The sequence below is a fragment of the Hemiscyllium ocellatum genome, chromosome 3, assembly GCF_020745735.1.
Source record: "Hemiscyllium ocellatum isolate sHemOce1 chromosome 3, sHemOce1.pat.X.cur, whole genome shotgun sequence".
Lineage (NCBI taxonomy): Eukaryota > Metazoa > Chordata > Chondrichthyes > Orectolobiformes > Hemiscylliidae > Hemiscyllium > Hemiscyllium ocellatum.
This window is the reverse complement of record NC_083403.1, coordinates 106,778,956-106,785,203: the sequence shown is the minus strand read 5'-3', so window position 1 is coordinate 106,785,203 and position 6,248 is coordinate 106,778,956.

Below are 6,248 nucleotides of genomic sequence, written 5' to 3'. Positions count from 1 at the left end.
ATTCTAAAAATTTGAGGTCCCAGCACAAACACACACAAACTTCATTCGTCACGTGCTGCCAATCAAGGACCCATTTATGAATATTATGTGCTATTCAGCCAATCTTCTATTCATGCTAAAATATTCACCTTATACCATAAGCTTTTACATTTTGCAAAAATCTTTGCCTTATCAAATGTCTTCTAGAAATCCATTTACATCTGGATATTTTCAATCAATATGAGTTGCTATGTACCTCTAGATGGGTAGGGCTAGAACTTGGGCCTCCTGGTTCAGAGGTGGGGACATCACCAGTGTGTAAGAGGAGTCCACCTACAACTACAGGCTCCCCTTTTATTGTCAGCACATTTCTCCTTCAAAAACCTCCAATAAATTGATTAAACATTATTTTGCTTTGATGAAATTATACTTACTCTTCCCGATTACCTTGAGGTTTTTCCATGTGCACAGATATAATTTCTTTATTGATTCAATGAAGATTCGTAGAGATGTACAGGATCTAGATCCTTTGGTCCAACTCACCCATGACGACCAGATATCCCAACCCAATCTAGCCCCACCTGCCAGCACCCAGCCCTTATCCTTCCAAATCCTTCCTATTCATATATCCATCCAGATGCCTTTTAAATGTTACAATCGTACTAGCCTCCACCACTTCCTCTGACAGCTCATTCCATACATGTACCACCCTCAGCGTGAAGAAGTTGCCCCTTAGTTCTCTTTTATAGGGGAGGCTGCAGAAGGATTTGGACAAAGAGTAAAAAATGAGGTCTGCAGATGCTGGAGATCACAGCTGCAAATGTGTTGCTGGTCAAAGCACAGCAGGCCAGGCAACATCTCAGGAATAGAGAATTCGACGTTTCGAGCATAGAGTAGGCAAAGAAATGGCAGGTGGAGCACAATGTGGGAAAGTGTGACATCATACACTTTGTTAAGAAGAATAGCGGCACAGACTATTTTCTAAATGGGGAGTAAATTCTGAAGTCTGAAGTGCAAAGAGACTTGGGAGTTCTAGTCCAGGATCCTCTCAAGGAAAACTTGCAGGTTGAGTCAGTAGTTTGGAAGGTAAATACATTAATATCTTCCCATGACAGACAACAAGCTAACTGGCCTATAATTTCTTGTTTATTACCCCTGTTCCTAAAGATATATACATTAATTTCCAGTCCAATGGAACCATTCCTAAATTTTGGAAATGTGTTCATATTTATTTACCATGCCATTATAAAACATTTTTTTAAGATCGTAGGATGAAATCCATTCAGACCCAGAGACTTGTCAGTCTACAGTTTGCTCAGTATCACTTCATCATGATTTATTGTTGCTAAGCTTCTCTCTTCCTTTCACCTCCTTGTTTTCAGCTTTCAATGGAATGTTTTGTAGCCTCTATAGTGAAGATAGAAGAAAAATATTTGTTCATCATTTCCTTATTATCTACTATTAACTCTCAATTCTCACTCTCTAAAGGATCAACACTCTACTTACTCTTTTCCTTTTTTAAGCACCTGTAAAAGCCCCTATTATTCCCTTTTATATTACTAGCCAACTTCCTCTCGCACGCTAATTTCTTCCCCAGATTAACCTTTTTGTCATTCTCTGCCATTCTTTACCTTCTGCCATATATATTTGCACAATTACATGTCTTTTCCTTAAATTTGATGCTTTCCCTAATCACTTTAGCCAATTACAGATGATGGGCATTCTTTCTAAAATTTTACATAAGCATTAGGACTATACATATTACGAGTATTCTGAAATACATCCTTAAATTTCTGCCATTGTGACTACTGATCTATTCCTTAGCCAAGCATACCAGTTCACTTCAGCCAGCTCAGCTTCCATGCCCACACAGTGGTCCGTAATTAGAATTAGAATTTTAGACTCAAGCTTCTACCTTTCAAACTGGATGTAAAATTCACTTGAATTCATATCTAGGAGTGCCTAAACTCGGAGGCCAATAATTAATCCTGTCATATCATGTAATGCTAAGTCTAACATAACCTGCTTTCCTGTCAGGTCCAAAATGTGCTGCTCCAAGAAATGATCTCAAAAGCATTCTATTAACTCCTCATGCACACCACTACTGCAAATCTAATTCTTCTAGTTCACATGTAAATTTAAGTCACCCATGATTATTACTGTGCCTTTATCACAAGCACTCAGATCCAGAACAAGGATGCTTTGCTGCAATTGTACAGGATATTGAGGAGGTCACATCTGGAATACAATGTGCCTTCTGGAATCCAGAGAGTTCTCGAATATTTTGAGTATTGCTTTCCCTAACTCTTTCTTTAAAAGTCATTTCCTTTAAAATCCTTAGAGATGCAGACTATCAGGTTTTGGAGATTTGTCTTACTTTAGGCCAATTAGTTTGTCAAATACTTAGTCTCTCTTGCTAGAGACTGTTATAAGATCTTTCCTCCTCTTAGCACCTTCCCTATCAGATACCTTTGGGATATTTATAGCATCCTCCACCATAAGGACGGATGCAAAATATTGATTTAAATTATTTATCATTTCCCCATACCTTATTATTAATTCCCCAGTTGCATTCTCCAAGAGTTCTACATTTAGTTTAGCTAATCTATTTCAATATACCACAAAAATACACTTGCTGTTTACTTTCACATTGCTTTCATAATCAATTTTCTCCATTTCTATTGGTTTTCTTAGTCATACCCTGTGAGTTCCTAAAGAATTCATAATCTCCTGGCCCGTCACTAGTTTTGCTACTTGCATGCCGTAGTTTTTAAGTGGATATTTGTCTTGATTTTCTTTGTTAACCATATTGGGTTTATCCCTTTCATCAAGTCTTTCTTTTGGTGGGAATAAAGTTTGAATAAAGTTTTGCTGAGTATTCCGAAATATCTGCTCAAATATCTGACACTGTTCATCCATTGAACTAGTTTTCTGCTTTAAAAAAAATCTTTCTTCATACCTCTAATTTCCCTTATTTCAGTTGAACACTGATTTGAGACCGGTGTTGCTTGTCCTCAAATTCTACAGTGTTGTGATGCTGCCCCCTACAGGTTCCTTTGTTATGAAAACACGGAGTTAAGACTCCGTGAGTCTTAACTCGATACACGCTATTTCAGTTTTAATAACCGGATAGGTTCTGCAATATATTGCTTTAAGAAACAATTCCTGATGCACTCTCCACAAATTGTCTTCCATGTTACCCTTGCCAATCTGATTTGTCCAGTCAAAATGCAGATTGAAATCCTCTTATGATCACTGTAGCACTGTTCCTACATATCTTCATTATTTCCTGATTTATACTTTGTAATACAGTGAGTCAACTCTTTGGAGGGGGCTGTAGAAGCCTCCCACCCATTACTTATTCCCTTACTATTCCTTAATTCCAAACAATGAGTTTTCCACATGAGTAGGAATTTCTTCTCTGGGGATTGAATATCATTAGAACTCCTTTCCACAGAGAGATGGGGAGCTGGGGGGCGGGTAGAGTCCTTACATATAAGCTCGGATAGATAAATTCTTGATCAGTAGGGGAATCGAGGATTACAGGTAAAATCCAGGACAGTGGAGGTGAGGATTGTTGGATCAGCCATGATCCTATTGGACAGCAGAGCAGATTGAGTGGCCAAACAGTTTATTATAGTCTTACACCATGATCTGTTACACCTATATTACTACTCACCACTGCACTTATGCCTGCCTTTATTAAAAAGGCTTTCCCACTTCCTTTTCTTGTTTCACTAGAACATCAAATGCCCTTAAATATAGAGTTTCCAGTTCAGGTCACCCTGCTATCAAGACATACTAATTTATTTCTGTTTGTCAACTCATCTATCCTGTCACAAATGCTGTGCATGTTCAGACAAAGAGCTTTAAATTTTGACTGTTTTACCATCTTTCTTTTGGTTTTCGGTTCTTAAGCACTCTACTGCTTACGTTTACGCCTTCCTGTCACACTTTGATTGTTTGGAGAAAGTGAGGACTGCAGATGCTGGAGATCAGTGTCAAGAGTGTGTGTTGGAAAAGCACAGCAGGTCAGGCAGCATCCAAGGAACAGGAGAATCTACATTTCAGGTATAAGCCCTTCATCAGGAATTAGGCTTGTGGACTGGGGGGGTGGGGGGGAGAAGAAGATAATAGGCTGGAACAGAGGGTGGAGTGGCTAGATGGGGATGATGGACAGGTCAAGAGGGCAGTGCCGGATTGGAGGCTTGGTACTAGGAAAAGGTGGGGGAGGGGAAATGAAGAAACTGGCGAAATCCACATTCATATTGTGTGGTTGCAGGGTCCCAAGGTGGAAGAGGAGGTGTTCTTCCTCCAGGCATTGGGTGGTTAAGGTTTGGCAATGGAGGAGGCCCAGGAGCTCTATGTCCTGGTGGAGTGGGAGGGGGAGTTGACGTGTTCTTGATTATTGTTTGCCTCTCCACTACCATGCACCCCCACTCTAGTTTCTTCAGTATTTTTGCATGTTTCCTTAAATCAAACATTGGGTACAGCAGTATAAATCAAGCCCTGCTATTTCTGAAATCATCAAAAAAGTTTAAGATTTTATAAGAATATTCAAGAGTTTGCAATTTGTGTGTCTTTTTAGGCCCCAGTTTGCAAAGGTATAGACTAGGTTTCTGTCCTTAACATGTTTAATTTTCTCAGAAATAAATAAGTTTTAGCCACTGCTAAATAATTATGAGTCGCAGACATATGAGCCCACTAGTTAAAATTCTAATACCCTTATAAAATGTCCACACACACATTCACAGAGGCAGACATAGACAAAAATATTTGTATTATGGGTGGAGGCAAGAACTGAAAAGACAATTTAATGGTTCCCTGCCCCATTTCTCCAACTACACATTAACCTTTTTAACTAGGCGAAAGTGAGTACTGCAGATGCTGGAGATTAGAGTGGTGCTGGAAAGGCACAGCAGGTCAGGCAGTATCAGAGGAGCAGGAAAATTGACATTGCGGGCAAAACCCCTTCATCAGCTCTTCCTGAAGAGCTTTTGCCTGAAATGTCAATTTTCCTGCTCCCCAGATGCTGCCTGACTTGCTGTACTTCTCCAGCACCACTCTAATCTTGACATTAATCTTTTTACTCCTATTTGGTTGGTACTCAAAAAAAGAGTGGACAGAGTAATCTCAACATTCATATATTTAAAATCCTGCTTTTTGATTTTCTTCCAAGCTCCTGATACTCAAGAACCTGCAAGCCCTCAATCCTTTCCAGGCAAGATGTGGCATTGCTTAATGAGACACAATGTTAGAAATGATGTGGATTTGTGCTGCTCTGTGTTTGTAGAAAATGAACTACCTCCCAACAAGAAATCCAAACATCTATTTATTCTCCTCCGTGTCACAAATATTTTGTGTAAATGGTTTCTCCTGCTCTTGGCCTTAAATCTCTCATACTTAATCTTGTATCAAATATGTCTTTCTCTAGACTCATTATAATCATTGTCTGTGTCTATCTGCTCTGCCCCATCCATTTATAGTATTAAACACTTCAATCAAACTGCATCTTAATATCCTCTGTTCTAACTAAAATGTTTCAGCATTTCGAGCCTTTATTCATATTTATATGTCATGTCAGGAAGAATCTGAATAAATCTGCTGTATTCCTTCCCAACAGCCTTCATACAATCTGTGGATCAAAAAGCATTCAATACTTGTAATTGCAATTATCTTCAGGTTTAATATAGATTCAGCATTTCCTCTTATACAGTTTATATATTCTGCTATAGATCCCATAATTCAATCAGCTTTTTTGTTTGTCTAAGCTACTTGGGTGCAACATTTAATGTTTGTGAACCTGAAGCTCCAAATCCCCTCTGTTCTTCCACAATATTTAAAATGTAATTTTTTCTTTTATATGTGTTAAGAAAATGGATCACCTCATTTTACCAACATTGAATTCTGTTTGTTACCATTATGCACATTACATCATTTGATTGAAATCCTCTTGCAGCCTATCATCTGAAAATCTGGACACAATGCACTCTAACCAGGATCAAAATGATCTTTGAATCTGTTCATTTTTTTCTTGAACTATGATTTTACTATTTATGTTTACAGAATCCTTTACTATTTGTTTCTATTCTCAACCAGTCTCCCTTTTATAGTTCATAACTTTTCTAATTTATTTTTTATCACCCTGGGCCTGATTAAAACCAGTATATGAACAGCACATACAATTGCAATTGAATAATATCAAACAAATATGCAGTTGGCTTCATCCCTGTTACACTGTAGATGTCCCTGCAGGAACTGGCACCCAA